This window comes from Giraffa tippelskirchi, chromosome 7 (assembly GCF_054371585.1).
Source record: "Giraffa tippelskirchi isolate mGirTip1 chromosome 7, T2T-mGirTip1v1.2.pri, whole genome shotgun sequence".
Taxonomy (NCBI): domain Eukaryota; kingdom Metazoa; phylum Chordata; class Mammalia; order Artiodactyla; family Giraffidae; genus Giraffa; species Giraffa tippelskirchi.
The window spans coordinates 22,623,686-22,639,789 of NC_137281.1; the positions used below are offsets into that span (position 1 = coordinate 22,623,686).

Sequence of the window (16,104 nt, forward strand, 5' to 3'; positions counted from 1 at the left end):
GATTGCCAGGAGAAATATCAATAACCTCAGATATGCAGATGACACCACCCTTACGGCAGAAAGTGAAGAGAAACTAAAAAGCCTCTTGATGAAAGTGAAAGAGGAGAGTGAAAAAGTTGGCTTAAAGCTCAACATTCAGAAAACTAGGATCATGGCATCTGATCCCATCACTTCATGGGAAATAGATGGGAAAACAGTGGAAACAGTGTCAGACTTTATTTTGGGGGGCTCCAAAATCACTGCAGATGGTGACTGCAGCCATGAAATTAAAAGACGCTTGCTCCTTGGAAGGAAAGTTATGACCAACCTAGATAGCATATTAAAAAGCAGAGACGGAGAAGGAAATGGCAACCCACTCCAGTATTCTTGCCTGGAAAATCCCATGGACAGAGGAGCCTGGTGGGCTACGGTCCACAGCGTCACAAAGAGTCGGACATAATTAAAGCAACTTAGCAGCACACAGAAGGGAAAAGGTGGAAACGGTGACAAATTTCCTCTTCTTGGACTATAAAATCTATGCAGATGGTGACTGCAGCCATGAAATTAGAAGACAATTGCTTCTTGGCAGGAAAGCTGTGACAAACCTAGACAGTGTGTTAAAAACCAAAGACATTACTTTGCTAACAAAGGTCTGCATAGTCAAGTCTATGGTCTTTCCAGTAGTCACGTACGGATGTGAGAGCCAGACAGTAAAGAAAGCAGAGCACTGAAGAATTGATGCTTTTGAAATACAGTGCTGGAGAAGACTTTTTAGAGTTCCTTGGAAAGCAAGGAGATCAAACCAGTCTACCTTAAAGGAAGTCAACCCTGAATACGTCTTCAAAGGACTGATGCTGAAGCGCCGATACTTTGGCCACCTGATGCGAAAAGCTGACTCACTGGACAAGACCCTGATGCTGGGAAAGACTGAAGGCAGGAGGAGAAGGGGATGACAAAGAATGAGATGGTTGGATGACATCACTGATTCAATGGACATGAACTTGGGTGAACTCCAGGAGATGGTGAGGGACAGGGAAGCCTGGTGTGCTGCAGTCCGTGGGGTCTCAAAGAATTGAACATGACTTGGCAACTGAACAACAATAAATTAGGCTGGTGCTATAATTTTGATTTATCAAAGATTGCAGTCTATTTTAAACCAAAAAAAGTTGACCTTACACCATGTAAGACTGAAATACATCAAATACATGAACATGAAGGAAATCTAAGAAGCAGATTAATAGAAGTAAGAACAGAAGAAAAACTGACTATTTTTAAATGCATGAGCTGTATAGTATAAAAATTATATTTCAATAAAGCTGTTTTCCCAAAACAAAAATAAATAAATAAATAAAAAGCAGAGACATTACTTTGCCAACAAAGGTCCGTCTAGTCAAGGCTATGGTTTTTCCAGTAGTCATGTATGGATGTGAGAGTTGAACTGTGAAGAAAGCTGAGCGCTGAAGGACTGATGCTTTTGAACTGTGCTGTTGGAGGAGACTCTTGAGAGTCCCTTGGACTGCAAGGAGATCCAACCAGTCCATCGTAAAGGAGATCAGTCCTGGGTGTTCACTGGAAGGACTGATGTTGAATCGGAAACTCCAATACTTTGGCCATCTCATGTGAAGAGTCAACTTATTGGAAAAGACCCTAATGCTGGGAAAGATTGAGGGCAGGAGGAGAAGGGGACGACAGAGGATGAGATGGCTGGATGGCATCACAGACTCGATGGACATGAGTTTGGGTAAACTCTGGGAGTTGGTGATGGACAGGCAGGCCTGGTGTGCTGCAATTCATGGGGTCGCAAAGAGTCGGACATGACTGAGCGACTGAACTGAACTGAACTGAACTGGTGCTTATGGAATTCAGTTGCCTCATATCCCCTTCATGCACAGTGCAGCTCTTGATCACAGAGCAGGTAAAGTGTAAAACTCAGCAGCTCAGTCCTGTCCAATTCTTTGGGACCCCATGGACTGTAGCCCACCAGGCTCCTCTGTCCATGGAATTTTCCAGGCAAGAATACTGGAGTGGGTAGCCATTTCCTACTCTAGGGGATCTTCCCCACCCAGGGACCGAGCTGGAGTTTCCTATGTTGCAGGCAGATTCTTTACCACTGGGCTGCAGGGGAGGAAGCAAAGTGTAAAATTAGAACACCATAATCATGCCATAGTGTAGATTTCACTGAGGTATAGTTCTGCATGAACGCATGCTAAAGTACAATATGGAGCTCCCATAAAAGTAAGGAGTTTGCAGGTTGCAAAACAGTTACCTAAATCATTCTGTTTGCAAGTCACAAAAATTTGCTTAGAAATTGAATTCAAGTGTTTCCCATTGTAAACCACAAAAGGAAAGTTAAACTATCTTCTTAAGAAACAGGAAGGAGCTTCTATGCTACCATGCCAAGTGGTAGAACATTAAAGAGAAAATGACAGACATTATAAAATGTAAACCCCCTTCATCTACATTTTTTCACTTATATTGATATTTATTATTACCAAACTCCTCCCCTAATGCAACTGAAAATTAAAAGCAATTGACCTAATATATAGTACGATTATTTTCCTGAGATCTTTGGTCTCTGTGGCTAGCTATTAAAGATTGGGAAGGCTTATTCTCCACCTACTTAAACATAATCTCAAATTTCAGATAAATTACAGCAAATCAATAAAATGGAATATCATGCTACTGATAAAACTGAAGCTCGAACTCTATGAGCATGGCAGGTTTTCAAAAACATTACAAAATGGTATTATAAAATGAGCTTGTAAAAAGTATGAAGTGAAAAAAGTGAAAATGTTAGTCACTCAGTCCTGTCCGACTCTTTTCAACCCCATAGACTGTAGCCCACCAGGCACCTCTGTCCAGGCAAGACTACTGGAGTGGGTTTCCATTTCCTTCTCCAGGGGATCTTTCCAACCCAGGGACTGAACCCGGGACTCCCACATTGCTGACAGATTCTTTACCATCTGAGTCACCAGGGAAGCCAAAAAGTGTGTATATGCAGAGAAGTTGAAGGATAAAACTAAAATGTAAAAATGAGTATCTTTGGATGGTGGGATTATAGAGGACTTTTATTATCTTTATTATATTTTTTTTCAAAAAGCATATTGTGTTTTTATTTGGGAAAAAAGACTTTCACATTTTGGGGGGGAAAAGTCTTATAAGATAGTGCAGTTTTATGGATCCAAATACTAAAGGAGATTTTTGTTTTTAAAACAGCCATAGCCGGAAAGGATTCAATAAACTTCTAGGAATAGATAATGGTTGGGTGGGAGATCTTTTTTTTTTTTAACGATTTTTAAAAGCACTTTAATTAATTTATTTATTTTTGGCTGCACTAGGTCTTCATTGCTGCGCTCAGGTTTTTTCTAGTTGTGGCTAGTGGGGGCTATACTGTAGTTACAGTGTGCAGGGTTCTCATTGCACTGGCTTCTCTTGTTGCTGAGCACGGACTCTAGGGCTCCACAGCATGTGGGATATTCCCGGATCAGGGATGGAACTCATGTACCCTGCATTGACAGAAGGATTCTTTACCGCTAAGCCACCAGGGAAGCCCCTGTGTGTTGTCTTACAATTTACAAAAATATTCTAATATATATGGATTCATTTGCTCCTCACCCACCATGAGCTGGTAAACCATGCAAACACAATAAAGTGAAAGTGAAAGTGAAGTCACTCAGTCGTGTCCGACTCTTTGTGACCCCATGGACTTGTAGCTCACCAGGCTCCTCCATCCATGGAATTTTCTAGGCAAGAGTACTGGAGTGGGTTGCTATTTCCTTCTCCAGAGGATCTTCCCAACCTGGGGATCGAACCCGGGTCTCCTGCATTGCAGGCAGACGCTTTACCGTCTGAGCCAATAGCATAATAGTTAAAAGTGTTGCTTTCAGGCTTCTCTGGTAGCTCAGTGGTAAAGAATCTGCCCACCAATGCAGGAGATACAGATCTGATCCCTGCGCTGGGAAGATCCCACATGCCATGGAGCAACAAAGCCCCTGTGCCACAACAACTGAGCTTCTGCTCTAGAGCCTGGAAGCTTCAGTTACTGAAGCCTGCACCCTGGAGCCTGTGCTTTGCAACAAGAAGAGCCACCACAATGAGAAGCCCGAGCGTGACATCTAGAGAATAGCCCCAACATGCCGCAACTAGAGAAAAGCCTGCACAGCAATGAAAACTCAGCACAGCCAATAAAAATAAATTTAAAATATTATTTTAAAAAATGTTATAAAAAAAAAAAGGTTTTTTTCTGGTGATAGACTGTCTGGATTTAAATTTGCTCTTCCTCTCTTTATTGTGTGGCCTGCAACAAGTTACCTAACATCTCTGAGCATTTCTGAACCTCAGTATATCCATCTGTAAAATGGAATTAATAGTAGCATCAACATCTTGGGACTTAACTGGCGGTCCAGTGGTTAAGACTTCACACTTCCACTGCAGGGGGTGTGAGTTCCATCCCTGGTAGAGGAACTAAGATCCTGTGTGCCAAGGGGCTCCACACCCCCCCAAAATAATAGCATCAGCATCTTAAGGCTGGTGTGATCATTAAATGAGCAGATACATTTCAAGTACTTAGAAACAGCAACTGGCACAAAGTGCCAGTAGATATAAGAGCACAATAGATATTAGGATAAATATGATCATCCCTATTGTAGATATAAGGAAACAGAAACTCATGAAAATTAAATGATTTGTCACACCTTCATGCATCAGAGAGCAGATTCAAATCTAGATCTTCCAACCTTGGATGTATCTTTCAGTCCATACAGTAGCCACTCACTGAATGTACTTCCTGAGTCTTTCCACTACAACACACTGACCTGGGTGCATAGAATCTGTAATAGACATTGCAAAAGAGATAGTCCCTACCCTGCAGATAATTACAATCTCATTGAGGGAAACAGGTTGTTTTTTTTTTTAATCCAGAAAAATATCAGTGATATTACTACTCAGCAGAAAAGTCCTAGTTCCAAAAGAAGCAGAAAAATGAGAGGTCACTAGGTGCTTGAGCAGTGAAAGATAGCTTCTGGAAGACATGGCATGTCTGACGGAATCCATGGGACTAGGAGGGGACCCATTCTCTTGGGCTTAGATGCAGCAGGATTTGTAAATGATTCAGTAGCAGCCAGACACCTCAGCCTAGAAAAGAGAGTGAAGAGGGGAGGCAATCGCAGAGAAGATACACTGACATGAGTCAAAGAAGCAGCTCTACTGGGCTGTTTTGCTATCGTTTGAGTCACCCGAATCTATAAATAAGCCTGAAAGTGGAGTAAAATGAGTCCCTCTGATGTTTATGTAATGTTTGGACAAAAAGTATCTCTATACAATTCTTTTAAGGGTGGTCCCTAATCACAGTTTCTGCTGTCCTGAGAAAAGGTTTTAGGAGTCAATGCTACAGTTATGACAGAAACCAGAAATGATGTAAAAATTAATATTCCAACAGCCAACTCTGACTTCCTAACATGATAATGAAAGTGGCTAAGACAATAAACCCTAAGAGTTCCCATCACAAGAAAAACAATTTAATTTTATACCTATATGAGATGATCAATGTTCACTAAACTTATTAAGATAATCACTTCATGATGTATATAAGTCAAATCATTATGCTATATGCCTTATTCTTATACAGTGCTGTGTAATTATATCTCAGTAAAACTGGAAGAAAAAAAAACTGAGACCACCAGAGAAGGACGTACCATCCAGAAACAGAGCAGGGCTTCTGACTCATTGTTTCCTACTCGAGTAATTTTATTTCCTTAATATGGGCACCATCATTTGCCTGGAAGGATTCACAGTAAAATGGTTTGGTTTTCCTTTAAGTGTATAGCACCATCCCTGTTCCTCTAAAATCAATCAGTCCTACGAGATGCTTTAAAATTAGTCTGAGCAGTCCAAGAAGTGTTGAGACACCTACAGTAACTGGGGCAGCCAGTTCCTGGTACCCATTTCAGGAAACACCAAACTCCTCTGCCAAGCCACTCACACACACCGGAGGATGATCCAGGATTTGAAGAAGTGCCAGGATGAGATGCCCAAGGAGACGCAGAGAACCATAAAGTTCAAGAGATGGAAGGGATCATAAACGAGAAAACTTCAGACCTACACACAGGTGGCCATATTAAAATCTGTGCCCAGGAGCTCTGATTCCCAAACAAATAGTCAGCTCAGGACTAAGGAATTATGTGATTTTCATCAGCATTTCAAGTCACCAATCAAGAGCTTCAAAATTGACTTTCTCACAACCATAAGTATCAGTTGATAGGCTTGCTTGAAGTTTTATGTCAACAAACTAGGCAGCATAAAGTTATCAGAATCAATCTTGGCTCTTGATTCTGACTTAGGAGAAGTTTGAGGGATGAGTCTGCATTTGTTCATTTCTAAAAGTAATTAAAAGTCACAACAATACAGTGTCCCATAAAGAAAACCCAGCCTCAAAGACAGTAAGCTGCAGTCACTTTTCAGAGTGCAGCATATAATATGGCTGGAAAACTGGACAATTCCCCCATCATGCGAATGGTAGTTGTGGTTACACTTGGTTGGCTATGTTCTTTAAGTTCTCTCTGAAAGTGAAAGTGAAGTCGCTCAGTCGTGTCCGACTCTTTGCGACCACGTGGACTGTAGCCTACCAGCCTCCTCCGTCCATGGGATTCTCTAGGCAAGAATACTGAAGTGGGTTGCCATTTCCTTCTCCAGGGGATCTTCCTGACCCAGGGATCGAACCCGGGTCTCCCACATTGGAGGCAGACGTTTTAAGTTCTCTCTAATAAGGCACAATTTTTCAAAACATGTGCCAGGATAATCTAGTGTGGTAGTATTTTTCTGTTTGGTAGTAGTTTTAAAACATCTTTTTGTGTTAAATATTTCTTTGCGATTCACATCCACTTTGAAAGCTGTTATCTTCTAGAAAGGAACACACTGTACTTCTGGTAAATCACTAATAAACTTCTCTCACTAACGGAGGAGAAGTTTTATTTTGTTTTTAATTAATTAATTTATTTATTGTTTGGCTGTGCTGGGTGTTCATTGCTGAGAAGGCTTTTCTCTAGTTGGGGGCGAGTGGGGGCTACTCTCTAGTTGTGGTGCCCAGGCTTTTCACTGGGGTGGCTTCTCTTGTTGCAGATCACAGGCTCTAGGCTGTGCAGGCTTCAGTAATTGTGACATGCGGGCTCCGTAGTTGAGGCTCCCAGGCTCTGGAGCACAGGCTCAATAGTTATGGCGCCCAGGCTTAGCTGCTCCGTGGCATGTGGGATCTTCACGGATCATGGATTGAACCGTGTCTCCTGCATTGGCAGGTGGATTTTTTACCCCTGAGCCACCAAGAAAGTCCAGGATAGTCTTAATAATTGAAATACCTTCATGCATATTAAGAAATTTCAACTTCTACCAGCATTCCCTCTATTTCACAAGAACCAGTAAAGAAAGCAAATCTTTTTTTTTTTTTCATTTTTTCTTATAGGAGTCATTCTGCAAGAAAAAACATGACTGGGAAGCAATTAGTTTTGAGTTCCAAGTGCATATTTTGTTCATAGTAGGCCTCCAATGCTACTGCTACTGCTGCTAAGTCACCTCAGTCGTGTCCAAATCTGTGTGACCCCATAGATGGCAGCCCACCAGGCTCCGCCATCCCTGGGATTCTCCAGGCAAGAACACTGGAGTGGGTTGCCATTTCCTTCTCCAATGCATGAAAGCGAAAAGTGAAAGTGAGGTCGCTCAGTCGTGTCTGACTCTTAGCGACCCCGTGGACTGCAGCCTCCAATAAATAGATCCTAAAATTAACTTAAGTTACACAGTCAAGCTTCGTTCTTATTTGAGGTGATGGGTATATGTTTGTTTGTTTTGTTTTATGCCTTGGGGAAATTAGCCTTAGAAGCAATGATGGGTTTTACATCTTCTATCTCCTGTGGCCTCATACAAGAATTGGAAAATCTGTTATCTTTGAGTCTAAAGATGCTACTTGTGAAAGATGATTCAGTTTAAGAAAATTAGAAGAAAAAAAAAAGAAAATTAGAGGTTTCTTTCTCCAACAAATAAGTGGCAAGAAAAAAAAAAAGGAAGAGGTGAGAAGAAGGAAGTATTAGAGATGAAAAGATTTAAAAGACAAACCAAAACCAGGAATTCTCTGGTGGTCCACTGGTTAGGGCTCCATGCTTCCCCTGCAAGGTACATGGGTTTGATCCCTGGTTGGGAAACTAAGATCCTGCATGCCCCCTGGTGTGGCCAAAAAAAGAAAAACAAAAGAGAGATATATAAACCAAATACAATGTGTGGGTCTCTTTGGATCTTGATTTCAACAAAATAACTGTAAAAGTGCATTTTTGAGATAGTATTATGATAATAAGGAATTATTTCTCATTATATTGGGCATCATAATAACATTGTTTCATATTATGAAAGTAGAAGGTATATGTTACAGATATAAACGGAAGTATTTACAGGTAAAATTAAAAGCATAATGTTTGAGATTTAAATTAAATTCCTTTTGTCTCCAAAAAGAGTGTTAGGAAGAGGTAAGTAGATGAAATAAGAGCAGTAGAATATTGATAAACATTGAAACTGAGGGATGGGTACATGAAAGCTCATTTTATTATTTGCTCTAATTTTGTACATTTAAATTTTCCATAATAAAGCTTTCTTCATCTTATTTGTAAAGCAGAGGACTTGAGTTACAAGAGTAGAAGCTGAGCAATACACAAAGTAGTTCAGGCAAATAAATTCACAAGGAAAACCAGAGTTAAATTATGACTGAAATACAAAATCTTTTAAAAGAGAACTTCATGGGGCAGAAAAGCTTCGCAAGATGAAAAGAACAAAACAATTTCTCCTTGTTTCCTTCACGCTGAAGGAACAAGGAGAAAAAAATTAACGTATGTGGTTCTTTAGATTTTTTTTTTACTTCTCCAGAATTATGTACACAAATAAATGAGATTTTTATACTATTTTCAACATAAGAGAAAATTGCTTTCATTCTAGAAAAACTGAACAGATCTAATCTAAATCACTATACATTAACACTTCAAATAGACCAGCTCTTAAAAATGTTCTTTGCAGTCTCTACTGTGGTATTGTCAAGAGGTAGATAAAAGACTATAGCCCTATTTTCTCATGAATTCATCATAAAAATATATCAAATATCAGCAATATGATTGCAAATATGCCCCCTGGCCTTAAAAATACCTTAACAGTGGACTTCTCCGGCAGTTTAGCAGTTAAGATTCTAAGCTTACCCTGCAGGATATGCGGGTTCAATCCCTGGCCCAGGAACTAAGATTCCCATGTGCCTCATGGTGGGGTCAAAAACAAAAACATAACTTCGAACAGACCATTTTACTATTCGAGAGCCCATTTAGAAATATATTCTAGCACTATTTGTAGTCCCATTCAAGATTCAGTTTCCCTAACCATATTGACCTTTCGGGAGGAAGGGATGAGAAATAAGGGGCTAGAGATGACACAGGTGAGGGCCTTGATGCTAATCTGGCGATGCCCCAAGTAGATAACTAGCCCTGTGACAGTTCCACCGCTTTTGTCGAGAGTACCTTTCTAGACATCCTCAGAAAGTCCAATATTGACTAGGTCTGCTGGGGCTTCAGCCTGAGGCAAGAATCACACTGGCATCTCAATTTATAACATATTTACATATTGCCTACCACTTTTATATGCCAAGTACCCTTAGAAGCCCTGAGGGGGTTGTGGGGGGAGAAACAGCAAGCAAGCCGATATGATTCTTGCCCTCATGAAGCTTAGTCTAGGTAGGGCAAGTCAATGACAGAGCAAACTTCAGACTTTCTGGCCTACATAGTTCTTTCTCTCTGTTTCAAGGAGTATGTTTTGAGTACCTATGAGGTCAGACATTGTGGTGCACCAATATTTAAGAACTAGATATCAATATGCATAGATATGTCATTGGAAGAACTGATGCTGGTTCAAGCTCCAACACTTTGGCCACCTGATGTGAAGAGTCAACTTATTGGAAAAGACCTTGATGCTGGGAAAGATTGAGGGCAAGAGAAGTGGGCAACATAGGATGAGATGGTTGGATGGCATCACTAACTCAATGGACATGAGTTTAAGCAAACTCAGGGAGATAGTGAAGGACAGGGAAGCCTGGTGTGCTAAAGTTCATGGGGTCATAAAGAGTCGGACACAACTTAGCAACTAAACAACAACAATGTCTACAAGAAAGTTTCTCATATTTTAGCCATGGTAAACTCTGGATTTATTCATTCATTTGACAAAAATCTGTTGACCCCATAACATAAACTAGGCACAGAGCTGGGGATGCCACAGCGAACAAAACAGAGAAAAGTCCCTGTTCATGTGGAGCTGATGTTGCAGGCTGAGAGACAGATGAGATCACTAAGTGAAGGATACAGTGTGTTAGATCTCAGAGATGAGAGCAATAGAGAAAAAATATAAAGTGGTGAAAAGGGAAGAGAAGGTAGCTTTGGAGGGCTTCCCAGAGAAGAGAACATTCGAGTACAGACCAGAAGGAAGTGAGGGAGGGACCAGGCAGAGAGCTGGAAAACAGAGTCCCCAAGTACAAAGGTCCTGAGGAGGGAGCAGGTGTGTGTTTGAAGCACAGGGAGGCCAGTGTAGCTGAGGCAGAGTAAACAAGCTGAGGGAAGGAGGCCAGAGAAAAGAGGTGAGAGTGGATGTGGGCAGCCTCCTGGGTCATAGGAAAGCTGGTGCCTATTATCCTAAGTGAGATTAAAAAGTCACTGGAGGTTTTTAAAAAGCAGAGGAGATACACGACCTGATCTAGGTACTAGCCAGATCTCCAAACATTGGTTCACGGGGAAAAGGAGTAGAAGCAGAAAACACTGAACATCAGTTCATGGGGAAAAAGGGGTAGAAGCAGAAAAACCAGTTAAGGGGGTATTGCAATCATCCAGGCTAGAGATCATTCCATGTTAGCTCAGGGTACTGTCAGGTTGAGAGAAAGGGACGAGTCAAGAAAGATATGTCCCTAGCATAGCATCACCATTAACTGTAGAATGAGTAGGTTCTTGGAAGAGCACTTTGGGACACGTTAGTTTGAGATGCCTCTGAAATATCCAAGGAGATATTAGGAAGGCAGGCAAATACATCAGCTTGCCGTTCATGTCAGTCTAGAGACCTTAGCTAGTGATATACATGTTGAAGTCCTTACCACAGAGTGGGGCTAAAAACCACAATGTTGGGGATTTCCCTGGAGGTCAAATGGCTAAGATGCCACACTCCCAATGCAGGGGGCCTGGGTTTGGTCCCTGGTCAGGGAACGAGTTACCACACACTCTGTGTGCAACTAAGACCCAGCACAGCCAAATAGATAAATAATTTTTAAAAATTAAAAAAAAAAACCCACAGTGTTGGATGAGATCACCTAGAGAATAGGGAGGAAGATGCTGAGCTGTTAGGCACAATTCTGGTGGCATTTCATGTGGCTTTTTCTTCTTCTTAGTCCCTTTCTGTATTGTCTAAATTTTTTTCACATGTCATTTTTCAACAAACCACATAACTCTTTGGAAGAGAAAAAAAAGAGTAAAAGAGCCCTTTTCAGGAAACCATCGGAAGCAAAGCATCAGAAAAGACAAGTGTGCCCTTTAACCACAGTCCAACATGGTCCATGCTGTCAGTTTGAAGGCATTAAGGAGAAATTTCTCGTGCCCTTAAAAAATTCATGACCACCTTTTGGAAGCTTAATCCATTCTCTGTGATAATGATGTGAGGATGAAAAGCAAAACTTGATTATGTTTGCTCTGTGCCAGGCCCTGCATATAAATTCCTTATACATATTAGCTCATTTAATCATCTCAACATGCTTTTGAGATCTGTTAATAACTCTTAAATGTTATTACCCCACTTCTTACAGTCCAGACAACTGAGTCTTTGTGAAGGTAAGCCACTTGCCTGAAGTCTCACAGTTAATAAATGCTGGATCTAAATAAGGGTCCTTTTACTACTGAACTCAAACTCTGAACCAAGGCTCAGTGATGGTACCTTGTGCCTTTGGATCTTGTAGACTTTATTCCAAGAGCTCTTTATTTAAATGCAAAATAGGACTTCCCTGGTGGTCCAGTGGCTGAGAACCCTCCTGCCAGTGCATGGGATGTGGTTCAATCCCTAGTCTGGGAAGATTTCACATGCCATGGGGCAACTGGACCTGTGATCCGCAACTACTGAACCCATATGCCCCAAATACAGAAGCTGGTGCACCCCAGAGCCTGTACTCCCCAACAATAGAAGCCATCACAATGAAAAGCCCATACACCACAACTAGAGAAAGCCTGTCAGCAGCAACCAAAGTCCAATACAACCAAAAATAAATAAATATTTTTTAAATATATAAAAATAGTAGATTTTTTTAAACTGTAAAATAATGCTCAGATAAAGATCTCAGATAAAGAGATCTTAAGAACTAAATATGCTTCTGGGCATAACACTTTAGATATCTTCATCTTTGTTTTCTCCTCTATTGCTAACAACTTATTAAATAGAAGGGTCATCTAACCGTAGAAGTCCATCTCTGCTAGAAAAAGTATGTGGGTGGACAAAGGGTGCAGAGGTCACCCGTTTACAATCCTGCCAGAACAACTCTGGAAGCCACATTCTTAAGTTAAAAAAAAAAAAAATCTAGTGCACAATAAAAATCTTAGCTTTAAGTCAGTTCTCTCTTCTTGAAAGTACTCACCATAAAGGTTGCTTTGGATTTAAATGGCACATTATAGTGGTAAAGAACCTGCCTGCCAATGCAGGAGACACAAGAAATGAGGGTCCGATCCCTGGGTGGGGAAGATCCCCTGGAGAAGGGAATGTCTACCCACTCCATTATTCTTACCTGGGAAATCCCATGGAGGAGCCTGGCAGGCTATAGCTCATGAGGCCGCAAAGAGTCGGACTGAGCATGCACACACATAGTTCTTAGCCATTTCTATAGGTACTGCTCCACTAGAACCTGAGTTAGAGCGTTCACATTCAATTTACACATCAGCTGCAAAATAAAGAACAGAACAAATCTGGTCACACACACACCTACAAAGAAAGAAACAAAAGGATTTTAAGTAGTATTTCAGTTTTGGATCATAGTTCTTCTTTTTTCTTGTCTCTGTTATGTAAAATGCGTAATTTTTAAAAGATGTATAGTTTAGCAACAAGGAGATGCTCTGCTTGTATCATAAGGCAGCCTTATTGGAGGGTAAGGGAACCAAGTAGAATAAGATGAAGAAAATATAAACACAAGAAAAAATATTTTGATTTTCTGATTAGCATTATCTGATTTTATGATAAGTATTTTGAATTATATCAGAGGTAATAGTCAACATATTCAACAAGGCACTGTCCAGTCAGAATGAACATGCTGAATGATGAGAGTGTCCATCAGCCTGAAAACAACTACGGAGGCCGCCTCCCTGTGTCCCAGCTGAGTATCAGTCCTCAATTATGTATGTGGTCATGATTAAGATGTTCAAAAGTTGAAACTTCTAAGTTGGATTAGATTCTTTCATATTACTAGGCCAGTTATATTTGGGACAATGTGTGCTTGGGCTTCCCTGGTGGCTCAGCTGGTAAAGAATCTGCCATCAATGAAGAAGACCCAATTTGATCCCTGGTTGGGAAGATCCCATGGAGAGGGAATGGCAACCCACGCCAGTATTCTTGCCTGAAGAATTCTGTGGACAGAGAAACCTGGCAGGCTACAGTCCATGGGGTCGCAGAGTCAGACACAACTTAGCAACTAAACATGCATGCACACAAACCTTTATGTATCTATCAGTATATATAAGTATATATACAGACACAGAGATGCATTCAGATAAACATATACAGACTGAAAGAAATATACCGAAATTCTTATCTCCAGATTCTTTTTGTCTGTACTTCCTAACTTTTCTACACATTTATACTACATCTTTACGGCTCAGGGTGGGGAAAGACAACCAGTTGGTTTTAAAAATGATTCTGTGGGCTGACATATTCTTGTCAAGCAGGACTAGCTCTCTACTAAGTGGAGACAGTGTTTTTTGACACAGCCCCAACTTCCCAGGTGGCTCAGTGGTAAAGAATCAGCCTGCCAATGCAGGAGATGTGGGTTCAATCCCTGGGTCAGGAAGATTCCCCTGGAGGAGGAAATGGCAACCTACTCCAGTATTCTTGCCTGGAGAACTCCATGGATAGAGGATCCTGGTGGGCTACAGTCCATGGGGTCACAAAGAACCGGACACAACTAAGCACGCACACAAGTTAGAGCCCAGTGCCACCCTCACTAGGTAGCAGAAATGCCTTGTAATTTTGTTGAGCCTGACAAATGATGCAAGTTCAACAGGTCTCACTCTGTGCCCTGGATCAAGCTAAAGTGAGCCAGCAGCAGGTCCCCAGTACAGCTCCAAGATCTCCATGGCCTCCAGGGATAGTCTTATCAGGTAATGTGCTCTGATCTGAACTTGTTCCTCTTTCCCAGAGGCCAGTCAGTCACCTCCTTCCCATTTTCTGGGCCTGCTCTGCTGCAGCACAAAGCATGCATTTAGGAAAATGAACCGACAGAGGAGTTTTTTAATAAATAGGCCATTTATGACATAGTGAAATAATGTTTTTATTTAAAACAAAAAACTGAAAAAAAAACAGGGAGTTCCCTGGTGACCTTAGTGGTTAGGACTCTGCGCTCTCACTGCTATGGCCCAGCTTCAATTCCTGGTTGGGGAACAAGGATCCCACAAGCTTCATGGCATAGCCAAAAAATAAAAATAAAAAATTGTTTTTAAATAAATAAACACTTAAGATACATGATATATCCATAGTTATCAGTGTTTTGAACTAGACTGGTCATTATCAAAGCGTCATCCCTACACGAGCAACATCAGCATCACCTGGGAACTTGTTCGAAATGCAGACTCTTGGCCCCACCCCTGAAATACTAAATCAGAGGACTCCACTGGTGGTCCAGTGGTTGTAAGCCAGTCTGCCAATGCAGGGGACACTGGTTGGATCCCTGATTCGGGAAGATTCCACATGCCCCAGAGCAGCTCGGCCTGAGTGCCACAACTACTGAGCCCCTCAAGCCCTAGAGCCCGTGCTCTGTGACAAGAGAAGCCACCAAAAGGAGAAGCCCGTACATCGCAACCAGAGAGTAGCCCCTGCTTGCTGCTAGAGTAAGCCTGTGTGCAGCAATGAAGACCCAATGCAGCCAAAAGTAAATAAATAAAAATTAAAAAAAAAAAAAAAACTAAATCAGAAACTGGAAATGGAGCCCAACCATCTATGTTTGTAGGAGCTCTCTGGATTCTAACACCTGTTACAGGTTGTGAAGCACTGCTCTGGGTAGGGGGTGTGTATGAGGGGTGGGTGTCTTTCAACAAGTGATCTTTTATTTTATCCTTTCATAAATGCTCTAAAATGTTCCATACTGAACATTTATTATCTTTGCAATAAAAAGAGCAATTATTTTAAAAATGAAAGTGCATGTTATTGCATTTAAAAAAAGAGTTTTCTTAAATACAGTTCCATTTGATTTGAGTAATACCCGTGCGAGGTTTGCATGTTATTTGCATTTTACAGTTGAGAAAATTCACATTCTGAGAGGTTACATGGCTTGCCCGTATTCGCAAGATTAGGAGTAACTAGTTAAATTGGGACTCAAGGCTAAATCTTTAAGCTGCAAATTCTTATGCCTTCCTACCACATTATGCCATAGAGTGAACAAATAAGTCATGTTGGAGACAAAACAAATGTAACCTGTCCCAGATTAATACCCTGAGATAAGGGAAGTCTTACCACCTCGAGTTATCAACTGATGATTGAGCCAGGGGAAATAGGCTTTTCACAAGTCAGGGAAACCTGAGCCTCCAAACCTACACTCTGTCTGTCCACCAGACTCTAAAAGTGATGCTTACCTTCTAATCGTGAATAGACAGAGTTACTTTGTCATTGAGAAAAATCTTGACGTGAGATTGCAGTTCAATCTGAAATAAATGCAAAGCTCAGTGTTTGGAAGGTTGCTTAGCTAAGTTCAAAGTAGGAAAATGGCCTTTGCCATGGACATTGCAGAGAAGACAAATCACAGTAAAACCATTAGACTGCTTCAGATAAATCCCGAACTGTTGCTACACCAGTACTAATATTGGCAAACATCTATTGGGTGCCCAGGTTATAGTC

The 16,104-nt window shown here is 41.1% G+C and overlaps 1 protein-coding gene across 5 annotated transcripts in view; it reads right to left on the bottom strand.

Annotated features, from left to right (window-relative positions):
- AP1G1 (adaptor related protein complex 1 subunit gamma 1) overlaps positions 1 to 16,104 on the bottom strand; it is a 98,524-nt gene that overhangs the window by 77,426 nt on the left and 4,994 nt on the right. For 2 of the 5 annotated variants that reach the window (XM_081512560.1, XM_081512558.1), the window contains exons 3-4: positions 15,843 to 15,911; positions 12,794 to 12,946 (exon numbers count right to left, since the gene is read on the bottom strand). The exons of 2 other annotated variants lie outside the window; for them this stretch is intronic. The gene's annotated coding sequence lies outside the window, so the exon portion shown is untranslated. The remainder of the gene's footprint in view (positions 1 to 12,793; positions 12,947 to 15,842; positions 15,912 to 16,104) is intronic. One more of the 5 variants, XM_081512562.1, reaches the window with a different exon arrangement.